Source organism: Salvelinus alpinus, chromosome 11 (genome assembly GCF_045679555.1).
Source record: "Salvelinus alpinus chromosome 11, SLU_Salpinus.1, whole genome shotgun sequence".
In the NCBI taxonomy this organism is placed as follows: domain Eukaryota; kingdom Metazoa; phylum Chordata; class Actinopteri; order Salmoniformes; family Salmonidae; genus Salvelinus; species Salvelinus alpinus.
The window spans coordinates 2572566-2586782 of record NC_092096.1 but is presented as its reverse complement, the minus strand read 5'-3'; the positions used below and the strand labels follow the sequence as shown (position 1 = coordinate 2586782).

At 42.4% G+C, this 14217-nt stretch overlaps 1 protein-coding gene across 1 annotated transcript in view; it reads left to right on the top strand.

Annotated features, from left to right (window-relative positions):
• The window catches only part of LOC139533471 (uncharacterized), a 182005-nt gene that overhangs the window by 151347 nt on the left and 16441 nt on the right, over positions 1-14217 (top strand). The window lies entirely within an intron of this gene.

The window sequence follows — 14217 nt, the reverse complement described above, 5'->3', positions numbered from 1 at the left end:
TAACTTTCACTGCTATGCGGATGACACACAGCTGTACATTTCAATGAAACATGGTGAAGCCCCAAAATTGCCCTCCCTGGAAGCCTGTGTTTCAGACATAAGGAAGTGGATGGCTGCAAACTTTCTACTTTTAAACTCAGACATAACAGAGATGCTTGTTCTAGGTCCCAAGAAACAAAGAGATCGTCTGTTGAATCTGACAATTAATCTTGATGGTTCTCAAATAAAACTGTGAAAGACCTTGGCGTTACTCTGGACCCTGATCTCTCTATTGACGAACATATCAACATTGTTTCAAGGACAGCTTTTTCCCATCTAGGTAACATTGCAAAAATCAGAAACTTTCTGTCCAAAATTGATGCAGAAAAATTAATCCATGCTTTTGCTACTTCTAGGTTAGACTACTGCAATGCTCTACTTTTCGGCTACCCGGATAAAGCACTAAATAAACTTCAGTTAGTGCTAAATACGACTGCTAGAATCTTGACTAGAACCAAAAAATGTGATCCTATTACTCCAGTGCTAGCCTCCCTACACTGGCTTCCTGTTAAGGCAAGGGCTGATTTCAAAGTTTTACTGCTAACCTACAAAGCATTACATGGGCTTGCTCCTACCTATCTTTGCGATTTGGTCCTGCCGTACATACCTACACGTACGCCTCGGTCACAAGATGCAGGCCTCCTAATTGTCCCTAGAATTTCTAAGCAAACAGCTATAGACCTCAAATTTTATGGAATGGTCTGCTTACCCATGTGAGAGACACAGACTCCGTCTCAACCTTTAAGTCTTTATTGAAGACTCATCTCTTCAGTAGGTCCTATGATTGAGTGTACTCTGGCCCAGGAGTGTGAAGGTGAATGGAAAAGCACTGGAGCAACGAACCGCCCTTGCTGTGTCTGCCTAGCCGGTTCCCTTCTCTCCACTGGGATTCTCTGCCTCTAACACTATTACAGGGGCTGAGCCACTGGCTTACTGGTGCTCTACCATGCCGTCCCTAGGAGGGGTGCGTCACTTGAGTGGGTTGAGTCACTAACGTGGTCTTCCTGTCTGGGTTGGCGCCCCCCCTTGGGTTGTGCCGTGGCGGAGATCTTTGTGGGCTATACTCGGCATTGTCTCAGGATGGTAAGTTGGTGGTTGAAGATATCCCTCTAGTGGTGTGGTGGCTGTGCTTTGGCAAAGTGGGTGGGGTTATATCCTGCCTGTTTGGCCCTGTCCGGGGGTATCATCAGATGTGGCCACAGTGTCTCCTGACCCCTCCTGTCTCAGCCTCCAGTATTTATGCTGCAGTAGTTTGTGTCAGGGCGCTAGGGTCAGTCTGTTATATCTGGAGTTTTTCTCCTGTCTTATCCGGTGTCCTGTGTGAATTTAAGTATGCTCTCTCTAATTCTCTCTTTCTTTCTTTCTCTCTCTCTCCCTGAGCCCTAGGACCATGCCTCAGGACTACCTGGCATGATGACTCCTTGTTGTCCCCAGTCCACCTGGCTGTGCTGCTGCTCCAGTTTCAACTGTTCTTCCTGCGGCTATGGAACCCTGACCTGTTCACTGTGATTACTATTATTTGACCTTGCTGGTCATTTATGAACATGTGAACATCTTGGCCATGTTCTGTTATAATCTCCACCCGGCACAGCCAGAAGAGGACTGGCCACCCCTCATATCCTGGTTCCTCTCTAGGTTTCTTCCTAGGTTTTGGCCTTTCTAGGGAGTTTTTCCTAGCCACCGTGCTTCTACACCTGCATTGCTTGCTGTTTGGGGTTTTAGGCTGGGTTTCTGTACAGCACTTTGTGACATCAGCTGATGTAAGAGCGTCTGCTGAATGACTAAATTGTGATGTAATTGTTGTTCTATGTATATTTATGTATGTTATGTATTTGTTGTGTTATTTCCTGTTTGGTCCCCGAGAAGAGTAGCTAATCAGGAATCCTAATTAATACTAAATCTGAGGCCTTATTTGACCTTATTTGGTCATATTTGACCTTATTTGGTCATATTTGACCTTATTTGATCAGATATCAGATATAAAACAATCATTGTACTTTTGAATTCAATGAAGTTAGTGTAGAAGAGATTGAAAAATGTGTTATCCATCAACAATGACAAGCCACCAGGTTCTGACAACATGAATGGAATATTACTGAGGATAATAGCGGACACTATTGCCACTACTATTTGTCATATCTTATGTAGTTGTATGGTGTCAGCATTTGTTGCTGGCATGCAGTGGAGTAAAGTACTTAAGCAAAAATACTTTAAAGTACTATTTAAGTCATTTCTTTTGTTTCTGTACTTTACTTTACTATTTATAATTTTAACAACATTTACTTTGACTTCACTACATTCCTATTAAAAAAATGTGCTTTTTACTCCATACAGTTTCCCTGACAACCAAAAACTATTCGTTACATTTTGAATGTTCAGCAGGGCAGGAAAATTGTCAAATTCACTGACCTATCAAGAGAACATCCCTGGTCATCCCCTGCCTCTGATCTGGCAGACTCACTGAACAGAGAACATCCCTGGTCATCCCTACTGCCTCTGATCTGGCAGACTCACTGAACAGAGAACATTCCTGGTCCTCCCTACTGCCTCTGATCTGGCAGACTCACTGAACAGAGAACATTCCTGGTCATCCCTACTGCCTCTGATCTGGCAGACTCACTGAACAGAGAACATCCCTGGTCATCCCCTGCCTCTGATCTGGCAGACTCACTGAACAGAGAACATTCCTGGTCATCCCTACTGCCTCTGATCTGGCAGACTCACTGAACAGAGAACATTCCTGGTCATCCCTACTGCCTCTGATCTGGCAGACTCACTGAACAGAGAACATTCCTGGTCATCCCTACTGCCTCTGATCTGGCAGACTCACTGAACAGAGAACATTCCTGGTCATCCCTACTGCCTCTGATCTGGCAGACTCACTGAACAGAGAACATTCCTGGTCATCCCTACTGCCTCTGATCTGGAGGACTCACTAAACAGAGAACATTCCTGGTCATCCCTACTGCCTCTGATCTGGCAGACTCACTGAACAGAGAACATTCCTGGTCATCCCTACTGCCTCTGATCTGGCAGACTCACTGAACAGAGAACATTCCTGGTCATCCCTACTGCCTCTGATCTGGAGGACTCACTAAACAGAGAACATTCCTGGTCATCCCTACTGCCTCTGATCTGGCAGACTCACTGAACAGAGAACATTCCTGGTCATCCCTACTGCCTCTGATCTGGCAGACTCACTGAACAGAGAACATTCCTGGTCATCCCTACTGCCTCTGATCTGGCAGACTCACTGAACAGAGAACATTCCTGGTCATCCCTACGGCCTCTGATCTGGAGGACTCACTAAACACACATGCTTCACTTGTGAATTATGTCTGAGTGATGTAATGTGCCCATGGCTCTCCGTAAATTAAAAAGAACAAGAAAATGGTAGCGTCTGATTTGCTTAAAATAAGGATTTTGAAAATATTTAACTTTTCATTTGACTTTTGATACTTAGGTATATTTGAGCAATTACATTTACTGTTGATACTATATTTAAAGTTTATTTAAAACCAAAAACTATTACACTTTTACTCAAGTACTATTTTATTAGGTGACTTTCACTTTTTACTAGAGACATTTTCTATTAAGGTATCTTTACTTTTACTCAAGTATGACAGTTGGGTACTTTTTCCACCACTGCTGGCATGTCATGCCTACAATTGCTAATCTTGCCGATGAAAAAATCATTAAAGTAGTTGGCAATATCAGTGGGTTTTGTGATGAATGAGCCATCTGATTCAATGAATGATGGAGCTGAGTTTGCCTTTTTGCCCAAAATGTCACTTAAGATTCTCCAAAGCTTTTTACTGTCATTCTTTATATTATAAACGTTTGTATAGTTTCATCTTCTTTTTATTTAGTTTAGTCACATGATTTCTCAATATCCAGACTTATTTGCCATACCATTTGTCAATTCCTCATCAATCCAAGTGGATTAACAGTATTTACAGTCATTTTCTTAATGGCTGCATGGTTATTAGTAACTGGAATAAGCAATGTCGTAATTGTGTCAAGTGCAGCGTCTGGTTGTTCCTCATTACACACCACAGACCAGCAAATATTCTTTACATCATCAACATAACAATCACTACAAAACTTCAAGTATGACCTCTTATACACTATATTAGGCCCAGTCTTTGGAGCTTTGGTTTTCCTAGATATGGCTACTATATTGTGATCACTACATCCTATGGATTTGGATACTTGTATTAAAACACATTTCTGCAGCATTAGTAAAGATGTGATCAATACATATTGATGATTTCATTCCTGTGCTGTTTGTAGCTACCCTGCTAGGTTGACTGGTTTTCAAGATTGAAGCATTTTCTTGAGTGGGCAGCTTGATGAAAGCCAGTCAATATTGAAATCACCCAGATAAATATACCTCTCTGTTGATATCACATTATCAAGCATTTCACAGATATTATCCAGATACTGACTGTTAGCACTTGGTGGTCTATAGCAGCTTCCCACCAGAATGGGCTTTAGGTGAGGCAGATGAACCTGTAGCCATATTACTTCAACAGTATTTAACATGAGGTCCTCTCTAATCTTTACAGGATTGTGGTTCTGAATATAGTCTGCAACACTGCCCCGATGGGCATGTCTGTCTTTTCTGTAGATGTTATAACCATGTATGTATCATACAATGCATCCATATGGCAGAGGGAGACACATTCATAATTGGAGTTTAGAGGCCCGCCCACCCATGATAGATGGAGCGCCATCTTTGCAAAAGCCCACCATTCGTTCCCATGGAATCAGTTTGTCATCAATATAGCCACACAACACACTGAACATCCCCTGTGCAGTTTCATGCTCGGGAATTGTGAGACAGAAGAGTTTGTCCTCGTGAATAGTATCCCCCGACATGTAGTGAGCAATAGACAATGCATGGACATCTCGTTCCTCACAGCTAACGTCCATTTGGAGAGCATAAGGTGAGGAGTGTTTGAGTGGTTCAGTCAGAGTTCCTCTTGATTGCAGCTATAGCATCAATTCTTAGTTTCACAGTGTTATCTGACAAAGGTATTGATGTGAGTTTCTGTGCCTTTCTGCACATTGTTCTCACCATATCAATTGTGGCAGGTAATATCAGTCTCTGTAATAGTGTGTGCTTTCATAGTTTATCAGGCTTAGCCATTCACACTGGGAATTATTAAAAGTGCAACGGTCAAGTGTGGCCTTTTGCCACGATCTAAGGTCGCTCTGTAGTTGAATTTTAACTATTCGGCTTTAATAATTTTCATTTCGACTCCTCTTCCTGGTGGCAAAACAAATGAACCTACTGCACGTTTGGGATTCTCTACTTAACAATATATTTTCTCCCTTTGCTGCCGCTTCCCCCTCCTGTGTGTGTGTGAAGTTGGGAGAGTTAGCTAAGTGTTCAGGATTAATTTTGTTTTATCATTTTTAGATACAATGTTATTATTATTATAATTATCATAAAGGCTGCTATTCTACTTGAAATGAAAAAATAACTTGGAAGGAAAACATTTGGCAACGACAGGCTTTGATCTTGTCTCTGTAACATCATTTGTTGTTTAGCTCCAGGGAAAAGGCTTCCGATTCGCTACCCTCAGGTTATTCATAAAACCAATATGATATTTAAATTGGTTATTCATAAAACCAATATGATATTTAAATTGGTTATTCATAAAACCAATATGATATATAAATTGGTTATTCATAAAACCAATATGATATTTAAATTGGTTATTCATAAAACCAATATGATATTTAAATTGGTTATTCATAAAACCAATATGATATTTAAATTGGTTATTCATAAAACCAATATGATATATAAATTGGTTATTCATAAAACCAATATGATATTTAAATTGGTTATTCATAAAACCAATATGATATTTAAATTGGTTATTCATAAAACCAATATGATATTTAAATTGGTTATTCATAAAACCAATATGATATTTAAATTGGTTATTCATAAAACCAATATGATATATAAATTGGTTATTCATAAAACCAATATGATATTTAAATTGGTTATTCATAAAACCAATATGATATTGATATCAGCTTGAAAAAAATGTAGCTGACATAGATATAGAGTTTCCATATCGGTGCCCATCACTAATAATCAAATCAAATGTTATTGGTCACAAACACATATTTAGCAGATGTTATTGTCGGTGTAGCGAAATGCTTGTGTTCCTAGCTCCAACAGTTCAGTAGTATCTAACAATTCACAACAATACACACATCTAAAAGTAAAAGAATGGAATTAAGAAATATATAATATTATAATTAGCATTGTCAGAGTGGCATTGACTAAAATACAGTAGAATATAATACAGTATTTACATATGAGACGAGTAAAGCAGAATATAAACATTATTCAAGTGACTAGTGTTCCATTATTAAAGTGGCCAGTGATTCCATGAATATGTATATAGGGCAGCAGCCTCTAAGGTACAGGGTTGAGTAACCGGGTGGTAGCTGGCTAGTGATGGCTATTTAACAGTCTGATGGTCTATGTATATAGGGCAGCAGCCTCTAAGGTACAGGGTTGAGTAACCGGGTGGTAGCTGGCTAGTGATGGCTATTTAACAGTCTGATGGTCTATGTAGCTGGCATAGATAATAGTTACAATAGATTCAGTATGTGTATTATGTATACTGTATAGCCATAGTTGTCATTAATCATTTTACTATGTCTTTCTATTCATACAGCTTGAATAAACCCATATTCAGGAGCAGAGTACAGAACCTCGTCTCTCCAGAAAGGTGGGTATCAGTATTTTACTGTGCCATCATTCATCATTTGACTGGCTACCCAAACTCCATGCTCCTGGCCAAACGCTACGCCACGCCCATGGACGTTACTTTCTTCACTGCAATGCGTCTGAGTACGCCCGTGACGATTTCTCGAACAAAAACACATTTGAACTTTTTTTAAATTAGTGGAATTTCCATGTCGTTTTTTTTATCCACGTGGTTTCATCATGGATGTAAACACGAGGTTTGTGGAGAACTGATTTGGGGGGGTTGGTAATTAGGTAGGGGTGTGTCCTCCAGTGGCTGTGGGATTTAGTTATGTAAATTAAGACTAAATTAGACAGATTTGATCTTATCACCGTAGATGTGAAATTACACATATGTAATGTTGATATTATTATTAAACCAGATGTTGTATAGATCATTGAAGATCTATTACACGTATGAACATAATGATTTCCCCTGATGCTGAAGACATCAGTTTTGTAAGAATGGAAAATATCTGATGAGCAACGATACATCACAAACACAACCCATTCGCATTGTGGTCAGTGAAGATTACAAAGAAAAAGCCATATCTCAGACTGGCCAATAAAAAGAAAAGATTAAGATGGGCAAAAGATCACAGACATTGGACAGAGGAACTCTGCCTAGAAGGCCAGCATCCTGGAGTCGCCTCTCCCGGAGTCTGGTCAATATGTTGTGAGGTTGCGTCAATTGTCGGATTCACGTGATTTCGGGTTAATGAGAGACGAAATTATCAGAGACTTGTGATTGGCTGTAAAGATGAACAGACACAGATACAATTTAAAAAAGATTAGTCCGAATCCGTCAATTATACCACTCAGAACAAAGACAGAGACCATGTTCGATAGAAAATGGAAACTTAATTCATCGGAAAATGATCTAAGGCAGAAAAACACTAAAGAAGGGTCCATGTACTGTGGATCAACACACACCCCACCAGCATATGGGGTTATATGTGAATTCTGTGGGAAAAAAACTACAATTTTGCTAAAGTGTGCAGGCAAAGACAAAGTAAGCCTGTCAATCTGCTAGAGCAGGATACACGCAGTGATCACAACGATGATGAAGAAGCGGACATGGCTATACACGACAGACGTTAATTCTGTTCAAAGTGACAAAGATACATGGTTTACAAACTTAAAGCTGACCCCACTGACATGTGATAACTGTGATTATGATCCAAGCAGCACTATCAAATGCCAGTTAGACAGTGGTTCAACTGTCAATATACTCAGCTACAGAGACTTTATGCAAATAATGCAGCAAGGAGATGCAAAGCAACAACCAAGGCAAGCCCAGGCTAATTGGTTATTACACCAGTAGGGTAGGGGGAGTGTGAACTACAAGCCAATCATGATGGGGTAAACATATGTGCTAAAGTTCCAAGTGGGGAAAACCTTCCAGAAGCCTCTCCTTTCAGCAGAAACGTGTGAAAAAGGCTCAACCACCGACATGTCATTCATCACGTCAGCACTAAAGAAAAAACAAAAAGGTCCCGTCAGACTCGAACACCTCAGAGGCAATACTGAAAGAGTTTGAGGATGTTTTTGAAGGGATGGGGGCTCTGCCAGGTGAGCTTCACCTGGTGGTGGGTGAGCCTGTTAGACCAGTTCAACAGCTTCCCCATTCCACTGATGGAAAAGATACCAAAGGCTGTTGATTCAATGGAGGAACAGAATGTCAGCAAACCGACTAAGTGGAGAGGCAACATGGTTGTGGTGGGAAAGCCTGGCAAAATAAGAGTCTGCCTTGATCCAAGTGCCCTGAACAAAGCCTTATGTAGAGATACTGCCAAGCCTGGCAAAAGCACAAATATTTTCGGTTATGGATGCAAAACAATGGGTACTGGCAGGTAAATTTAGACGAAAATAGTAGTTACCTCACCACATTTTGGATCCCCAATGGTAGATACCGGTGGACAAGGTTACCTTTTGGAGTGAAGCCAGATGCAGAGGAATATCAGCGAAGGGAACACGATGCACTTCAGGGACTGCCAGGAATAAGCGCCACACCTGATGACATCACGCCTGTGGTGCAACAACGGAGGAAGCAATGGCAGGACCATGACCACAACCTGACTCCGCTCTTACAAAGAGCAAAGGGAGATGAATCTAAAGCCGGGTAAAGATTAAAGTTAAGCTCAGGCTCACAAGGCTACTCTGTACCGGTACCCCCTGTATATAGCCTCCACATTGACTCTGTACCGGTACACCCTGTATATAGCCTCCACATTGACTCTGTACCGGTACCCCCTGTATATAGCCTCCACATTGACTCTGTACCGGTACCCCCTGTAAAAAGCCTCCACATTGACTCTGTACCGTAACACCCTGTATATAACCTCCACATTGACTCTGTACCGGTACCCCCTGTATATAACCTCCACATTGACTCTGTACCGGTACCCCCTGTAAAAAGCCTCCACATTGACTCTGTACCGGTACACCCTGTATATAGCCTCCACATTGACTCTGTACCGGTACCCCCTGTATATAGCCTCCACATTGACTCTGTACCGGTACCCCCTGTATATAGTCTCCACATTGACTCTGTACCGGTACCCCCTGTATATAGCCTCCACATTGACTCTGTACCGGTACACCCTGTATATAGCCTCCACATTGACTCTGTACCGTAACACCCTGTATATAGCCTCCACATTGACTCTGTACCGGTACTCCCTGTATATAGTCTCCACATTGACTCTGTACCGGTACCTCCTGTATATAACCTCTACATTGACTCTGTACCGGTACCCCCTGTATATAGTCTCCGCATTGACTCTGTACCGGTACCCCCTGTATATAGCCTCCACATTGACTCTGTACCGGTACCCCCTGTATATAGTCTCCACATTGACTCTGTACCGGTACCCCCTGTATATAACCTCCACATTGACTCTGTACCGGTACACCCTGTATATAGTCTCCACATTGACTCTGTACCGGTACCTCCTGTATATAACCTCCACATTGACTCTGTACCGGTACCCCCTGTATATAGCCTCCACACTGACTCTGTACCGGTACCCCCTGTATATAACCTCCACATTGAATCTGTACCGGTACCCCCTGTATATAGCCTCCACATTGACTCTGTACCAGTACTCCCTGTATATAACCTCCACATTGACTCTGTACCGGTACCCCCTGTATATAGTCTCCACATTGACTCTGTACCGGTACCACCTGTATATAGCCTCCACATTGACTCTGTACCAGTACTCCCTGTATATAGCCTCCACATTGACTCTGTACTGGTACCACCTGTATATAGCCTCCACATTGACTCTGTACCAGTACTCCCTGTATATAGCCTCCACATTGACTCTGTACCGGTACACCCTGTATATAGCCTCCACATTGACTCTGTACCGTAACACCCTGTATATAGTCTCCACATTGACTCTGTACCGGTACCCCCTGTATATAGTCTCCACATTGACTCTGTACCGGTACCCCCTGTATATAGCCTCCACATTGACTCTGTACCGGTACACCCTGTATATAGCCTCCACATTGACTCTGTACCGGTACCCCCTGTATATAGCCTCCACATTGACTCTGTACCGGTACCCCCTGTAAAAAGCCTCCACATTGACTCTGTACCGGTACACCCTGTATATAGCCTCCACATTGACTCTGTACCGTAACACCCTGTATATAGCCTCCACATTGACTCTGTACCGGTACCCCCTGTATATAGCCTCCACATTGACTCTGTACCGGTACCCCCTGTATATAGTCTCCACATTGACTCTGTAGCGGTACCCCCTGTATATAGCCTCCACATTGACTCTGTACCGTAACACCCTGTATATAGCCTCCACATTGACTCTGTACCGGTACTCCCTGTATATAGCCTCCACATTGACTCTGTACCGGTACACCCTGTATATAGCCTCCACATTGACTCTGTACCAGTACCCCCTGTATATAGTCTCCACATTGACTCTGTACCGGTACCTCCTGTATATAACCTCTACATTGACTCTGTACCGGTACCCCCTGTATATAGTCTCCGCATTGACTCTGTACCGGTACCCCCTGTATATAGCCTCCACATTGACTCTGTACCGGTACCCCCTGTATATAGTCTCCACATTGACTCTGTACCGGTACCCCCTGTATATAACCTCCACATTGACTCTGTACCGGTACACCCTGTATATAGTCTCCACATTGACTCTGTACCGGTACCTCCTGTATATAACCTCCACATTGACTCTGTACCGGTACCCCCTGTATATAGCCTCCACACTGACTCTGTACCGGTACCCCCTGTATATAACCTCCACATTGAATCTGTACCGGTACCCCCTGTATATAGTCTCCACATTGACTCTGTACCGGTAACACCCTGTATATAGCCTCCACATTGACTCTGTACCAGTACCCCCCTGTATATAGCCTCCACATTGACTCTGTACCAGTACCCCCTGTATATAACCTCCACATTGACTCTGTACCGGTACCCCCTGTATATAGTCTCCACATTGACTCTGTACCGGTACCACCTGTATATAGCCTCCACATTGACTCTGTACCAGTACTCCCTGTATATAGCCTCCACATTGACTCTGTACCGGTACCCCCAGTATATAGTCTCCACATTGACTCTGTACTGGTACCACCTGTATATAGCCTCCACATTGACTCTGTACCAGTACTCCCTGTATATAGCCTCCACATTGACTCTGTACCGGTACACCCTGTATATAGCCTCCACATTGACTCTGTACCGTAACACCCTGTATATAGTCTCCACATTGACTCTGTACCGGTACCCCCTGTATATAGTCTCCACATTGACTCTGTACCGGTACCCCCTGTATATAGCCTCCACATTGACTCTGTACCGGTACACCCTGTATATAGCCTCCACATTGACTCTGTACCGTAACACCCTGTATATAGTCTCCACATTGACTCTGTACCGGTACCTCCTGTATATAACCTCCACATTGACTCTGTACCGGTACCCCCTGTATATAGTCTCCACATTGACTCTGTACCGGTACCCCCTGTATATAGCCTCCACATTGACTCTGTACCGGTACACCCTGTATATAGCCTCCACATTGACTCTGTACCGTAACACCCTGTATATAGCCTCCACATTGACTCTGTACCAGTACTCCCTGTATATAGCCTCCACATTGACTCTGTACCGGTACCCCCTGTATATAGTCTCCACATTGACTCTGTACCGGTACCCCCTGTATATAGCCTCCACATTGACTCTGTACCGGTACTCCCTGTATATAGCCTCCACATTGACTCTGTACCGTAACACCCTGTATATAGCCTCCACATTGACTCTGTACCGGTACACCCTGTATATAGTCTCCACATTGACTCTGTACCGGTACCCCCTGTATATAGCCTCCACATTGACTCTGTACCGGTACTCCCTGTATATAGCCTCCACATTGACTCTGTACCGGTACCCCCTGTATATAGCCTCCACATTGACTCTGTACCGGTACCCCCTGTATATAGCCTCCACATTGACTCTGTACCGGTACCCCCTGTATATAGCCTCCACATTGACTCTGTACCGGTACCCCCTGTATATATCCTCCACATTGACTCTGTACCAGTACCCCCTGTATATAGCCTCCTATTGTTATTTACTGCTGCTCTTTAATTATTTGTTTTTCTTATCTCTTACTTGTTTTTGTATTTTCTTAAAACTGCGTTTCTGTTTAAGGACTTGTACCTAAGCACTTCACTGTAAGGTTGTATTTGGTGCATGTTGTATTTGGTGCATGTTGTATTTGGTGAATGTTGTATTTGGTGCAGGTTGTAATTGGTGCATGTTGTATTTGGTGCAGGTTGTAATTGGTGCATGTTGTATTTGGTGCATGGTGTATTTGGTGCATGGTGTATTTGGTGCAGGTTGTAATTGGTGCATGTTGTATTTGGTGCATGGTGTATTTGGTGCATGGTGTATTTGGTGCAGGTTGTAATTGGTGCATGGTGTATTTGGTGCATGGTGTATTTGGTGCAGGTTGTATTTGGTGCATGTTGTATTTGGTGCATGTTGTATTTGGTGCATGTTGTATTTGGTGCAGGTTGTAATTGGTGCATGTTGTATTTGGTGCAGGTTGAATTTGGTGCAGGTTGTATTTGGTGCATGGTGTATTTGGTGCATGTTGTATTTGGTGCATGTTGTATTTGGTGCAGGTTGTATTTGGTGAATGTTGTATTTGGATGCAGGTTGTATTTGGTGCATGTTGTATTTGGTGCATGTTGTATTTGGTGCAGGTTGTATTTGGTGAATGTTGTATTTGGTGCATGTTGTATTTGGTGCAGGTTGTATTTGGTGCATGGTGTATTTAGTGCAGGTTGTATTTGGTGCATGGTGTATTTGGTGCATGGTGTATTTAGTGCATGTTGTATTTAGTGCATGTTGTATTTGGTGCATGTTGTATTTGGTGCAGGTTCTATTTGGTGCATGTTGTATTTGGTGCATGTTGTATTTGGTGCAGGTTGTATTTGGTGCATGTTGTATTTGGTGCATGTTGTATTTAGTGCATGTTGTATTTGGTGCATGTTGTATTTGGTGCAGGTTGTATTTGGTGCATGGTGTATTTGGTGCATGTGATAAATAACATTTGATTTAATTTGACGCATATCCCACGGTAGTTATTGGGGTCAAATTTATCTCCACTTTTGTGGATTGGGGTGATCAGTCCTTCGTTCCAAATATTGGGGAAGAGGCCAGAGCTGAGGATGATGTTAAAGAGTTTAAGGATTGTCAATTAGAATTTGTGATCTGTGGATTTTATCATTTCATTCGGATACCATCAACACCAAAGGCCTTTTTGGGTTGGAGGGTTTGTATTTTGTCCTGTAGGACTGAAGTCCTTTTTTAATCTTAAAAAGTAATTTGTTTGGATGCAAATATGTTTTGCAACCAAGAGTAATACAGAGAGAGAGAGTGAGTGTGTTAGAGAGCAAGTGTGTGACCTTACGTCAGGTTAGTGCGTGTCTGAGGGGTATCCTCCGTGTCTTCTGTCAGAGCAGGAGATGTGTTGTTGATGTGATTCTAGTCTGTCAGAACAGGAGATGTGTTGTTGATGTGATTCTAGTCTGTCAGAGCAGGAGATGTGTTGTTAGAACTAGCAGGTTGTTGATGTGAATCTAGTCTGTCAGAACAGGAGATGTGTTGTTGATGTGATTCTAGTCTGTCAGAACAGGAGATGTGTTGTTGATGTGATTCTAGTCTGTCAGAACAGGAGATGTGTTGTTGATGTGATTCTAGTCTGTCAGAGCAGGAGATGTGTTGTTGATGTGATTCTAGTCTGTCAGAGCAGGAGATGTGTTGTTGATGTGATTCTAGTCTGTCAGAACAGGAGATGTGTTGTTGATGTGATTCTAGTCTGTCAGAATAG